The sequence below is a fragment of the Eurosta solidaginis genome, chromosome 3, assembly GCF_040869045.1.
Source record: "Eurosta solidaginis isolate ZX-2024a chromosome 3, ASM4086904v1, whole genome shotgun sequence".
Classification (NCBI taxonomy): domain Eukaryota; kingdom Metazoa; phylum Arthropoda; class Insecta; order Diptera; family Tephritidae; genus Eurosta; species Eurosta solidaginis.
The window spans coordinates 65,385,182-65,398,501 of record NC_090321.1 but is presented as its reverse complement, the minus strand read 5'-3'; the positions used below and the strand labels follow the sequence as shown (position 1 = coordinate 65,398,501).

The 13,320-nt window shown below is 34.2% G+C and overlaps 1 protein-coding gene across 6 annotated transcripts in view; it reads right to left on the bottom strand.

The window, feature by feature from the left end:
- The window catches only part of LOC137243859 (proteoglycan 4), a 71,188-nt gene extending 58,080 nt beyond the window's left edge, over positions 1-13,108 (bottom strand). The window contains exons 1-2 of one of the 6 annotated variants that reach the window (XM_067772076.1): positions 12,872-13,108; positions 11,302-11,526 (exon numbers count right to left, since the gene is read on the bottom strand). The gene's annotated coding sequence lies outside the window, so the exon portion shown is untranslated. The remainder of the gene's footprint in view (positions 1-11,301; positions 11,527-12,871) is intronic. The other 5 variants (XM_067772077.1, XM_067772078.1, XM_067772079.1 and 2 more) reach the window with 5 other exon arrangements.
- Between the last annotated feature and the right edge of the window lie 212 nt (positions 13,109-13,320).

Sequence of the window (13,320 nt, the reverse complement as noted above, 5' to 3'; positions counted from 1 at the left end):
CTGTACGAGCTATACGCAGACATCAACATAGTCCAGCGAATTAAAACGCAGCGGCTGCGCTGGCTAGGCCATGTTATGCGAATGAAAGATGATGCTCCGGCCAAAAAAGTGTTTCTATCGGAACCCGCCTATGGAAGCAGAGGTAGAGGGCGGCCGCCACTCCGTTGGAAGGACCAGGTAGAAAACGATTTAAACTCCCTTGGTGTGACCAATCGGTGCCGGTTGGCGGAGTGACTAGCGCGCCTTGTTGAACGGCCATAACCGTTTAGACGGTTAAGCGCCAATTAAGTAAGTAAGTAATACAGGTATGTATATAGCTACATAGCCAACTGAGCGATACAGAAACGAGAAATAAACAAGCAAGTGTTCGAGACGACTGCCTGCGAAAGGTGTAGACCCTTGGAAAAATAGGCGAATGAGGCAACTGAGATTATAAAAGCAGCGTAAGCTGAAGGGTCAATTATACTTACATAGCATAGCAGGGCACAGCAACATTGCTCTCACAAACAATATATGTTCAATAGGATTTGCGTCTACTTGATTAGACTAGACAGTGCATTGTATGAAAGTCTGTTGAATTTTGATTTCCATGTATGCGCTATGCACGCGACTCTCTCACTCTGCGTGCTGCTAACATTGTTATTGCAAAGAGTGGAAAAATTAGCATCACTCTCCGAGTAAACCATATTGCTTGCTTGTGTTTGTGTATATTTTACATCAGGGCCATTCAAAACTGAAAGTGCACCTGTATTAGTGAGAGCGCAATCATCGCGATGATCGTGCGAGTGAATTGATTTTTCATTTAGTCGCATACTAGCAAGCAACGAGCTAACAACAAGCATGTGTATCGCGCATAATTTTTCATACATATTTTGATACCGATCTGCCGATACCCACCACTGATGTTGCTACGCCAAGTGCCAAGCGATGACTAAAGCTGGAGACATTGGTGCTTTATCGGTAACCGTATCGGTAACCTTATAACAGCTGATTCGACCAATCTTATGAGAATCAATGCAATCGATTATTGGTGCCGCTAAAGTCGTAACCGTATCGTAGCCAACCAATTGGGTTTTGGTTTACCGTCGTAACGATAAACAGCTGATTACGTTAGGGATACGGATACAGCGATACGACATACGGCACCAATGACTCCAGCTTAAAGCTAGAGACATTGGTGCTTTATCGGTAACCGTATCGGTACCCTTATAACAGCTGATTCGACCAACCTTATGAGAATCAATGCAATCGATTATTGGTGCCGCTAAGGTCGTAACCGTATCGTAGCCAACCAATTGGGTTTTGGTTTACCGTCGTAACGATAAACAGCTGATTACGTTAAGGATACGGATACAGCGTTACGACATACGGCACCAATGACTCCGGCTTAACTCAATTAACGACGACAGAGCGAATCATATGCGTGTGAATTGAGAGGGCACAATTGTGCTATGAAATGAATAGCCCTGTTTTACATACTAACCTTATTAGTATGTGTGTTTGCTCTTGTCAGCGATAGTCTATGTACGCTACGTAAAGTATAATCAGGCCTATGTTTCACATGCTATGTACTGTTTTGTCATGCAATACGCTGTAAGTATAATTAGACCTTGAGGAATAATTAATCAGTTTGATTTTATCACCCTACAAATGAAGTACGTAGTAATTAAGTTAAGAAGCCCTACTTCAGTAGTGTTGTAAATAAATAACATTTTGCTATTTTGAATTATTTATTCAATAGTTCAGCGATTCGAGCGATAACATAAGGTGCAGAATAATCTATAATGCAATGCAACAAAGCAACAAATCCAGATATTTGGAAAACTCTTATGAGACTGTGAATGTTGAGATCAGTTTTTAGATGACTTACCAAAAACTTTTCACATAGCATGGAGCTCTGTTTGAATATAATATTGATGGTACAAAAGTTCTTCTAGATGTGGCAGGAATCGAGATATATAGAGAAAATCCATTTAGAGCATGTAAAATTTCGCGATCGATTTTTAAAGTAGTTTCTTATTGAACTAGAAATTAGAAATATTTGCAAAAAAATCTTACTGATCGGATGAATTTCGTGATCAATATTATTCTTAATACCTCATACGTAGTTGGGGACCCCATGGCAATGCAATAAATGAGAGTAAAAATTCCCATAGGTGGCGCACGGGTTAAGATATTAAAATATTTCGTACCATACGGCGGAATCTTTCGAATAAGTTTTAAGAAGCTCACCCTTGAGCTACAAACTTGAAAATTAACATGTAGTTCATTGCTTCCAAACAATGCAACTAAAGGAAAAAGGTCCGCTAAATGGCGCACGGGTCGAAATTATAAGAAATTTCATACCAGATTTGAAATTTTGGGATATGTTTTGAAGGAACTTCCCGACGAGTTAGATACCTTAAATTTAAAACATGATTCAGATTTCAATGGCAGTTTAGCATGTCTGACAAAAAGTTTCACCAGGTTTTGCACGGCCTAAGATATTCCCGAAAAATCTTTCTGGAATCTTGCGATCAATTTTTGAGGGACTTCCCATTGAGCTATAAATTTAATACCTGCTACGTAGTTCAGAAACCGGTGATAATGCATTATAGAAGGGGAAAATTCCAAAAGGAGGCGCCCGGAGCGAAATACTTAGAAACATTTTCAAATACTTCCTTTATATAAATGGACCAAGAGAAAAAGAAAATCTCTCCTTATTTAAGCTATAATCTTGATATTCAAAATTTAGCATAACCACCGTCATTAAATATGGGGAACAAAAATATAAAAGCGGAGCGTAATAAATAGACTTTCGCTATAATCTTCACTGTGAAATTACCAACTCGCCTGGTCTTTAAGCGAATGTTTAACCAAGTTCGGTAATGTGCGCTCCACCTTTAAATTTCTCTCCCCCTTCCATCATCTTCTCTTCGTCCTGCTTTCTACCTATAGTTTTCCTTCTCGCTTAAGGAGTCGGAAACCCAAGGTCCCAAGCTATTTTTATAAAGTTTTCACTATAGTCCTACGTAGTTCCTGGTCCCTGCTTAGGCTTTAATGGTGGTGTCTCTAAAATCAAGCTTTAATTTGCCATTTTATATGAACCGGCCTAATATTGATATTTACATTGATACATATATATGTATATATGTATATGTATGTATGGCTAAAATAAAATTATATTAAAACGTAATTTTTGTCTGCGTAAATATGTATTTGTGTTAGTTATTATATATAAATCGCAAAAAGTAAACGGTAAACAAAATCAAACCCAAACAGAAAGAAATAAACAAAAGGCAAAAGTAAAGAAAAAAACAAAGCCAAAATAACGAAATCACAAACTAAAATCAAAATAGAAAAAAATAAAATAAAAACAGAGTCAGAAAAAGAAAAAGAAAACAGAAAAAAAGAACTAATAAAAGCAAAAAAAATTTACATGAATAAAGTAAGGAAATAAACGAACGGAAAATAAGAAACGACATGAAAAAAACAGAAGGTTTGAAATATTAGCATGATTAGCAGCAAGGTACGATTACACCAGACGTCGGCAAATAGTGAAACAATTGTGCATACTCAATTCACACGTATTATTTTTCTCTTTAATTTAGTAGTAGCATTTTCATTTTGCCGACGTCTGGATTACACACACATGCATAGAAGTCAACAGAGAATATTTTACACACATGTAAACAGCAGCGTACACAGAAATAAAGACCGCATTTGACCTTACATAAATCTCAGAAATACATGTACATATGTAAATATACAGAAACGAGAAAAAAATAAGCAACTATTCGAGAACGACCGTCGGAGAAATAGGTGAACGAGGCGTACTGAGAGTATAAAAGAAGCGTAGACTAAGTGATGGTCTGTTTAATTTTAACACGCTATAAGTGAAGTACGGCGACCACCGTGGTGTGATGGTAGCGTGGTCCGCCTACCACACCGAATGCCCTGGGTTCACACCCCGGTCAAAGCAACATAAAAATTTTAGAAATAAGGTTTTTCAATTAGAAGAAAATTTTTCTAAGCGGGGTCGCCCCTTGGCAGTGTTTGGCAAGCACTCCGAGTGTATTTATGCCACGAAAAGCTCTCAGTGAAAACTCATCTGCCTAGCAGATGCTGTTCGGAGTCGTCATAAAACAAGTAGGTCCCGTCCCGCCAATTTGTAGGAAAAATTAAAAAGGAGCACGACGCAAATTGGAAGAGAAGCTCGGCCTAAAATCTCTTCGGAGGTTATCGCGCCTTACATTTATTTATTTTTTATAAGTGAAGTATGTGAGTAGTTTAGTTGTGAAGTACTACTATCATGGTAGTATTGTAAATAAAGAACATTTTGCTATGCTGAATATTTCAGGGCAGTTCAGCGATTCTAAAGTAAGAAGGTGCGGAAAATTAAAGAATTTCCTGAAAGTCGCTACAGAACAATGTGGTAAAATTTATTTTGGATATCCCAGATTACAAATCCGATTGCCAGTGTTTCAAAAAAGCTGATCCAATATGGCTGCAAATTTCTTAAAAACTGATTGGATTCACTTGAGATTTAATTCCATGAGATTTATGCCCTCACTGTTTAACCATCCAAAGCCAGTTCATCAAAGTTTAAAATTGCGGATCGCAAATATAGAAATTTTTTTAAAAATCGGTTTGGATTCTCTTAAAACTTGGTTCTATGAGATTTAAGGCCTCAGTGCTTAAGAATCTTACGTTAGTTTTTCAAAATTCAAAATGGTGGATCCATTATTGCGAAAATTTTCCAAAATCTGTTTGGATTCTTGGAAACATGGTTCCATGTGATTTAGGGCCTCACTGCTTAAGAGTCTTAAGTCTGTTTTTCAAATTTCAAAATGGCCGATTCAATATGGCCGTAATTTTTTTTTAAAACTGCTTGGATACTCATGCAACTTGGTTCCATGTGAACGATTTTCAAGAAATTCCATGCTAAGATCAGCAACACGTTGAATGGCATATGATTTTGTTGCCAAGTATTCTAGCGCAGGGAATATATAATGCTGATCGGCATAAGAGACTGTAATCTGAAACTGTTTCCAGCATTGGTGGTCCAATATGATAAACTGCATGATATGGACTATGGAAACAAGTATCTAGATGAGATAATCTTTATAGAGCGGGTTTGGGAAACAGTCCTGCAGAAAAAATTGGATAAAGTCATGCAAAGAAACAAGTTCGCACTTCAGGTTAAGTGACTATCTATGAATTGATGCTAATCGCATGCAGACCAAAATGGTTGGCAGCACTGCAGCACTAGCAGCACTTATGTCGGAGCTATATCAGAAACACATATTCTAGAGCCACATATGACTGAACCAGTTGTGAAATGCGCTCAACAGGCCTGCAAAAGGGGCAATGGCCATTTTGTAAAGATCGCAGTGTTAAAATTATATATTAGGTTAGTTCAAAACTTGAGCGATTAGTTGTAGAATGACGTGCCTCAAGTGACATAATTTACCAGGTTTCAACTTTAGCTAGGAATATTTTAAGAGCTATATTTTTACCTAATTCTAGTAATTAAGGTGCTTGGACGGGGTCACGAAGTTTTCGAAACTTAGACCCTTATCTAAGCGATTTTTAAGATAAATAAAAACAAGTAAAGACGGGACTGTCTTCGGCTGTGCCGAAGACTTCATACCTTTCATGAATGGAGCTGAACAATAATCTTATCCCGTTTGTAATCTCCAAATAATCGGATGTATAAGATAAGAAATATATAATGAACAGATGTACATACCTAAACGATTTTTAAGATAAATATAAAATAAAAAATGGCAAAAAACTCCCTTATCTGAACGGTCGGTTGTATGGGATATATACTATATATAGCTCCGATCAAAGTGATTTTTTCAGAATATCTTCTATGATATATTAGAATTATATCACCGAGTTTTACGTTTATACTTTCTAAATTGCGGCAGGAATGACCAAAATCGTCTTATCTGGTGAGTCTATCTTCTATATTTCTCAACGTTACAAACATCAGACCAAAGTTAATATACCATTTCATGTTCATGAAAGGTATAATTAGGTAGGTACTTTGTGTGAGGATGCGTTTTTTGCTCAACGTTACAAACATCAGACCAAAGTTAATATACCATTTCATGTTCATGAAAGGTATAATTAGGTAGGTACTTTGTGTGAGGATGCGTTTTTTGTGGTCTACATGAAATATATATAATATATATGTATATACGAGCATACCTCACTTATCTCAACGATATATGACTTAGACGTAAGTAGTTGATGAAATTTGAAGCTTCTAGCCGTTAAAAAGTGAGCAGAAATGACAGTTTATATGGGGTATATAATATATATACCAGCGATCTCTATGCTTTTTTCAGACAAGAATGAATGATCTATACGTAGGCATACGGTAAAATTTCTAGCCTGTAGCAGTAAAAATGGTACAGAAATTACGAAAAGTTTCTTATCTGAACAATCGGTTGTATGGGATATATACTATATATACCACCGATCTCTTCGAATTTTTCAGACAACAATATCTGCTATATACGAAAGTATGTGGTGAGATTTGATCGTTATAGCTATTAAAATGGGGCAGAAATTACGAAAAGTTTCTTATCTGAACAATCGGTTGTATGGGATTATACTATATATACCACCGATCTATACAATTTTTTCCGACAACAATGAATGCTCTATACCTAAGCATTTGCTGAAATTTGAAGCCTATAGTTGTTAAAATGGGTCAGTAAGTATGGGGGATATATGCTATAGTGGTCCGATCCGGCCGGTTCCGACAAATGTGTAATCGGACAACTAAATATACCCGCCCACCAAATTTTATTAAGATATCTCAAAAATTGGGGGACTAGTTTGCATACAAACAGGCAAACAGACAAACGGACATGGCTCAATCAATTCAGCTCTTCGTCCTGATCATTTCGGTATATTTATTGGTGGGTCTATTATCCTTTAAGGACTTACAATTTCGATATTCGTGACGAAGTTTCATTTAATTTTCAGAAAGGTATAAAAAGTAAAAAACAAAAAGTGATACCAAATCCAAGCATTACAATAAATTTGCTCTTCCCTTAAATAGTTGTGAGCTATGTAAGCAATCGTTTCTACGAAAATTTTGTAATATAAGAAAATGCATTTAACAAACACTGAGACTTTAACATTCACTTTTTTGTAACATAGAAAAGTAGTAGCACAACAACAACAGTAATAATGGAATTCAACTAAGAAAACTAGCACAAGGTATGTATGTAAAGACATATCTTTATAAACAAAAATGCCATTAACATTATGTACATAGACCGATTTGAACGTAACAATTTATGTACTTATGAATCATTCCTTCTCAAATTGACCATTGAACAATTTTTTTCAGAAAACTTTTATCATAATATTTTTAAACAGAAGAATTTTAAAATCGGAAGAATACTTGGCATATCGTCTTCTGAGTGGAATATAACACTATTTAAACTGCCGTCTCGAAAACGCATTATTAAGCAAATTTTGAGAAATGCTCTATAGCTCTATATGGAAAACGGGTATTTTTAAACATTGAATAATTCGTTAATTATACCCACTTGCAAAATCGAAAGTTATCTTTTTAACTCAGACTTAACCTGAAATGAGGCGTTAAACTCATACATTTTTTCAAATTAACTCTGGGTTAAAAAGATAACTTGCCGTTCTGCAAGTGAGCCTTAAAGTCTTTTTCCCTTTCATAACTTTTTGTTGTGAAAAAACATAGTCCTTTAAAAGCCTTAATAAATCCAAAGAATTCCGGAATCACATTTGACGACAACAACAAATTCCAGGTTTTCGCATCATGAGCATTGTACGTAGTTTGTTCAATATGGATTATTTAAACAAGTAAGGAAGGCTAAGTTCGGGTGTAACCGAACATTATATACTCAGCTGAGAACTTTGGAGACAAAATAAGGGAAAATAACCATGTAGGAAAAAGAACCTAGGGTAACCCTGGAATGTGTTTATATGACATGGGTATCAAATGGAAGGTATTAAATATTAAAGGAGTGCCTATTTTACAAAGGGTAGTGAGCCATAAAGAAGGTGGATAAAGGAGGTGACTTTTATAAGGGAGTGACCGATATGTGTACAAATGAGAAGGCGTTATTCTAGGAGATATCGACCAAAATGTATATATATATATATATATATATGTAATACCACGAACAGTATTCCTGCCATGATTCCAGGCTTTTTACAAAGTTTTTTCAAAAGTATTTTGCGTCAAAAAACCAATCCAATCACCATGTTTCATCCCCTTTTTTCGTATTTGGTATAGAATCATGGCATTTTTTTCCTTTTTCGAAATTTTCGATATCGGAAAAATGGACGTGGTCATAGTCGGATTTCGCCCATTTTTAATACCAAGATAAACTGAGTTCAGATAAGTACGTGAACTACTTTTGCTCAAGTTATCGTGTTAATGGCCGAGCGGATGGACAGACGGTAGACTGTGTATAAAAACCGGGCGTGGCTTCAACCGATTACGCCCATTTTCACAGAAAACTGTTATAGTCATAGAAGCTATGTCCCTACCAAATTTCGCAAGGATTGATCAATTTTTGTTCGACTTATGGCATTAAAATTATTCTAGACAAATTAAATGAAAAAAGTTATTAAATTTTTTGTTAAAATTTGACTTAAAAAAATTTTTTTCTTAAAGTGGGCGTGTTCGTCATCCGTTTTTGCTAATTTTTATTAAGAACACATATATTATTAGGAGCAACGTTCCTGCTAAATTTCATCATGATATCTTCAACGACTGCCACATTACAGCTTGACAGCTTTTAAATTACCTTCTTTTAAAAGTGGGCGGTGCCACGCCCATTGACCAAAATTTTACTAATTTTCTATTCTGCGTCATAAGGTCAACCCACCTACCAAGTTGCATCGCTTTATCCGTCTTTGGTAATGAATTATCGCACTTTTTTAGTTTTTCGAAATTTTCGATATCGAAAAAGTCGGCGTGGGTATAGGCCGATTTCGTTCATATTCAATAGCGATCTGAGATGAGTGCCCAGGAACTTACGTACCAAATTTCATTAAGATACCTAAATATTTACTGAAGTTATCGTGTTTACGGACGGACGGACGGACATGGCTAAATGAATTTCTTTTTTCGCCCAGATCATTTTGATATATAGAAGTCTATATCTATCTCGATTGGTTTATGCCATTACGGATTACCGTTTTGCGAACAAAATTAATATACTCTGTGAGCTGTGCTCAGCTGAGTATAAAAATATAGTCCTTTAAAAGCCTTAATATATCCAAAGAATTCCCGAACCACATTTGACGATAACAAAAAATGCCAGGTTTTCGAGTCATGAGAACTGTCCGTAGTTTTATTCAATAGCGATTATTTAAAAAACACTATCGAGCATGCAGATTTGATCCTTTCAATTACTTTGGAAGTATTTTATTGCGCTAAAGAGAACAACTTGTATTGGTTTGTCATCGGCAACTTGTCAGTTTTTTAATGCTTATAGCATTTATCGGTTTGTTATCGATTTCTTATTTTCGGTATCGGATTGTTATCGATAACAACCGAGATCTGCTTGCGTTAGGCAGCCGAGAACAAAGTGATAACTCGTAGGTAACGTTTGTTATGATAACAAACGATAGAAAAACGTTAGCACGGAGAAAAAAACTATTCATGTTAGAACCATCACTGGGTGGCACTAAACCCCCGATTTTCAATGGAAGCGAAATATCTACGGGCAACACTGGTCAGAACTCTCACGTGAAATGCTCATCTAAATGCTACCCTGAATAAAGCAGCAAGAACTTTCTTTGCCTGCACTCGACACTATGGCGAAACATGGGGGCTATCTTTCAACGTCCAAAGCGCTATACTGGACATTTATGTTGTGAAGCCAACAGTCATCTATGCTTTCTTAGTACGGTAGCCGAAGACCACGCAAAAGCAATACCTAGAAAACTGCACCGACTGTTTTGCGGTAGTAACGGATGCAGTTTGTGCCTTATTGCAAATACCTCCCTTCCCTTTTCTAATAGAGAAAGCAACACTTGCTGCACTAAGTTTTAAAGATATTTCTGAGCTAAAGATCGGAGGTTTATTAGAAAGTTCATTGGAAATTCCATATTGCAACTGCGTGATGGCTATTGCAGAATCTGTCACGCTCACGGCTACGCCCAGAATCTCTTCTAATTTTGAGATTTCCATTGTAAACAGGGCTCTTTGGGAAACAGGGACTCCACATACTGAGCCTGATGCAGAGGTTTGGCTCACGGTTTGATCAAAGTTTAATGACAATAAAACGAAAGCTAGTATCTATGGGCCGAACTTCTACAAATCGATATCAAAGGGATGCTAACCTACTATTTTCTAGGCAGGCGGTAGAGAATATCTAGAAAGAGGCTAATCATCGAAGAGTATCCTCATTATGTCAGACAGCGAGTCATCCTCTTTACGTACCTTGCAGTCCTACACAATTACTTCTAAGCTAGTGGATGAATGCATTGGACTCCTAAAGAATCTAGGAGACCAAAATAAGGTTTTGTTAGGATGGGTTCAAGGTCATCAGGGACATGAAGGTAATGAAAAGGCAGCCAAGCAGGCGATATAGCAGCATTTCTTTATACTCACAACAACGAGAGTAACAGTCAAACTCATTTATCTTAGCAGAGAGCACATACGAACTTTCACTGGGTAATAAATGGGACACTGTAGTCTACGATAACACCTCCGATTCACAAATCTCTCGTTTTTGTAAGCTGGAGGATGAGACCCCGGTTTAAATTCTCTGCAAAAGCAATTGCTTTGGCAAGGATACTCTCTCATATAGGTGGCCTGACTCTTATTAATTTATTTTGATATGAGGTAAAAAGCCTGAAGAGGTACTTAAATACATTAAAAGCCTCCACTTACAGTAATAGACTGAAAGGTCAAGCACAATGGATGTAAATAACGGACGCAGAAATTTCAATAGAGAATGACCCATTCTTATATACATACACTAGATACATTCATGTTACTTTCAACAAGCACAATAAGTAAAAAAAAAGTCTAAATTGCAAGCAAAAATTCACAGGCATTTGCGCATGCGCGTTAGGACACCCAATTTAACAGTGCAGCACAGTTCATAGCACACACAAACACAGCTTACAAACGATACACAGGCACCTAATTAGCCAATTGAAATGATGCAAATGTATTGCCGTTTTGTACTTATGTATTTAATCTTTTTTAACTTTTTCCTGTTTTTTGAAACGATTTGAACTTTTTAACTATTTTTTTGCATCTCTTAAATTTTGTTTTCATAAATATTTTTTTACCTTTTATTTGAATTTTTTGCACTTTTTACGTATTTTTCGACATTTTCAGTATTCACCGCACACTAATTAAGTAATTTGATTTATTGCGAAACAATTTCGTAACATTTCAAATTTTTTTTTTTAAAGATTGAGTAGGTTTGTTGTAAAAACTTTGTATACATACATCTGTGGGTTTATTTTGATTTTTAAATATAAACTGGCTTTTTAAATTTTTGTTATATGTATCTAAATGAAAAAGTAAAAATTTTTTTTTTCAAATTTTTTTCAAATTTTTTTTTACTAAAACACCCCAAAAAATTGTTTTCAAGTTTTTCAAATAAGAAATAGAGAACGTAAATTTAACTTTTTTGAATAATATATTATAAAAAGTAACAATATTAAGAAAATTAAAATAATATGTACACAGAAAAAAAAAATAAAGAATAAAAAACAATTTTTAAAAAGAATTTAAAAAAATTTTGTTTTTGATTTTTTCAAATATAGTTTTTAAAAATTCCAGCACTTAAATTTTTGTTCATATTTTAATACAAAAACAATTGTTAATAAAAGTTAATAGCCTTGAATATTGTAAATTTTTAGATTTGTTGAGCTTAAATACAAAAAAAATTTAAAAAGTTTGAGTTTTCAGAAATTATATCTAAGAATCACATTTTTTTTTTTTTTTTTTTTTGGAATATTCTTTTTAATTTTTTAAGTTGTATGCATATTAATTTAAAACAAGTTCTTAAAATTATTACATTTAAATTTGTTTTTAATTCAATTTTCGTAATAGAAAAGGTGAATTAAATTTTTTTAAAAATATATCATAAAAAGTAACAATATTAAAAAAATTAAAATAGTATGTACACAAAAAAAAAGAAGAATAAAAAGAGCAATTTTTGAAAAAAGTTACAAAATTTTTTTTGATTTTGCAAATATGATTTTTAAAAATTCTGGAACTTAAATTTTTGTTTATATTTTAATACAAAAAAACATATTATTGAAATACAAACAAAACTTAAAAAGGTTCGAGTTTTCAGAAATTGTAGCTAAGAATCAAACATTTTTTTTATTTTTATTTTTTAAGTTGTATGCATATTAACTAGAAAAAATTGTTTCTTGAAATTATTACTTAAAAAACAATGTAGCTAAGAATCAAACATTTTTTTTATTTTTTAAGTTGTATGCATATTAACTAGAAAAAATTGTTTCTTGAAATTATTACTTAAAAAACAAATTATTACTTAAAAAAACTTTTTTCTTTTCAAATATTTTTTAAAAAATTTCTAATTTTTTTTCAATTAGCAGATACAATGTGTTGCACGTACAGAAAACAAGATTGTAGATACACAGATCTATATGTATGTACATACATACATTTGTAAGTATGTATGGACATAGATATTACAAGGTTAAATAAACTATAAGCGTTTGAAATTGAGATGCACTGACGTAGACATTCGCTAGATTTGTTGTAGTATTTGAAAAATATGTACAATAACATGTAATTAAATATAACTACACTACACATTTCTTTTTCCATCATACACATTTTTATGTGTTTTTTTTTTATTTTTCTTGTTTAACTCACTTAATCTTATTTTTCGACACTTTTTTTCATTTATAATTTTTGTAAACAACAAATTTTACCCAGCACAATTTTTTGTTCTTGCAATTAAAAAAATATAATTTTGAAACACGAGAACAAAAAAATAAAAGAGATAAAAAATTGTTTTGTCAACTATTGTTAATTATTTGTGTATAGATACTAGGCACTTGCGCTCAAGGTGAGCAATTGCAGAAACCATTTCAAGCACAAGAAGTCAAATACGAACTGAAAGCTCAAATACAAATCTGCAGCAAATATTACGTACGAAAGATCGACAACAATACAACGACTGGCCAAAACACTGACTGCTCCCAAGCCTGCTCAACAGACACACACATATATGCATACATAAATACAAGTACGCCTATGTAACATAACTTAGCTACCTTTCAAAAAACCATGTAAGTAGTTACGTTTGAGAAATAAATATG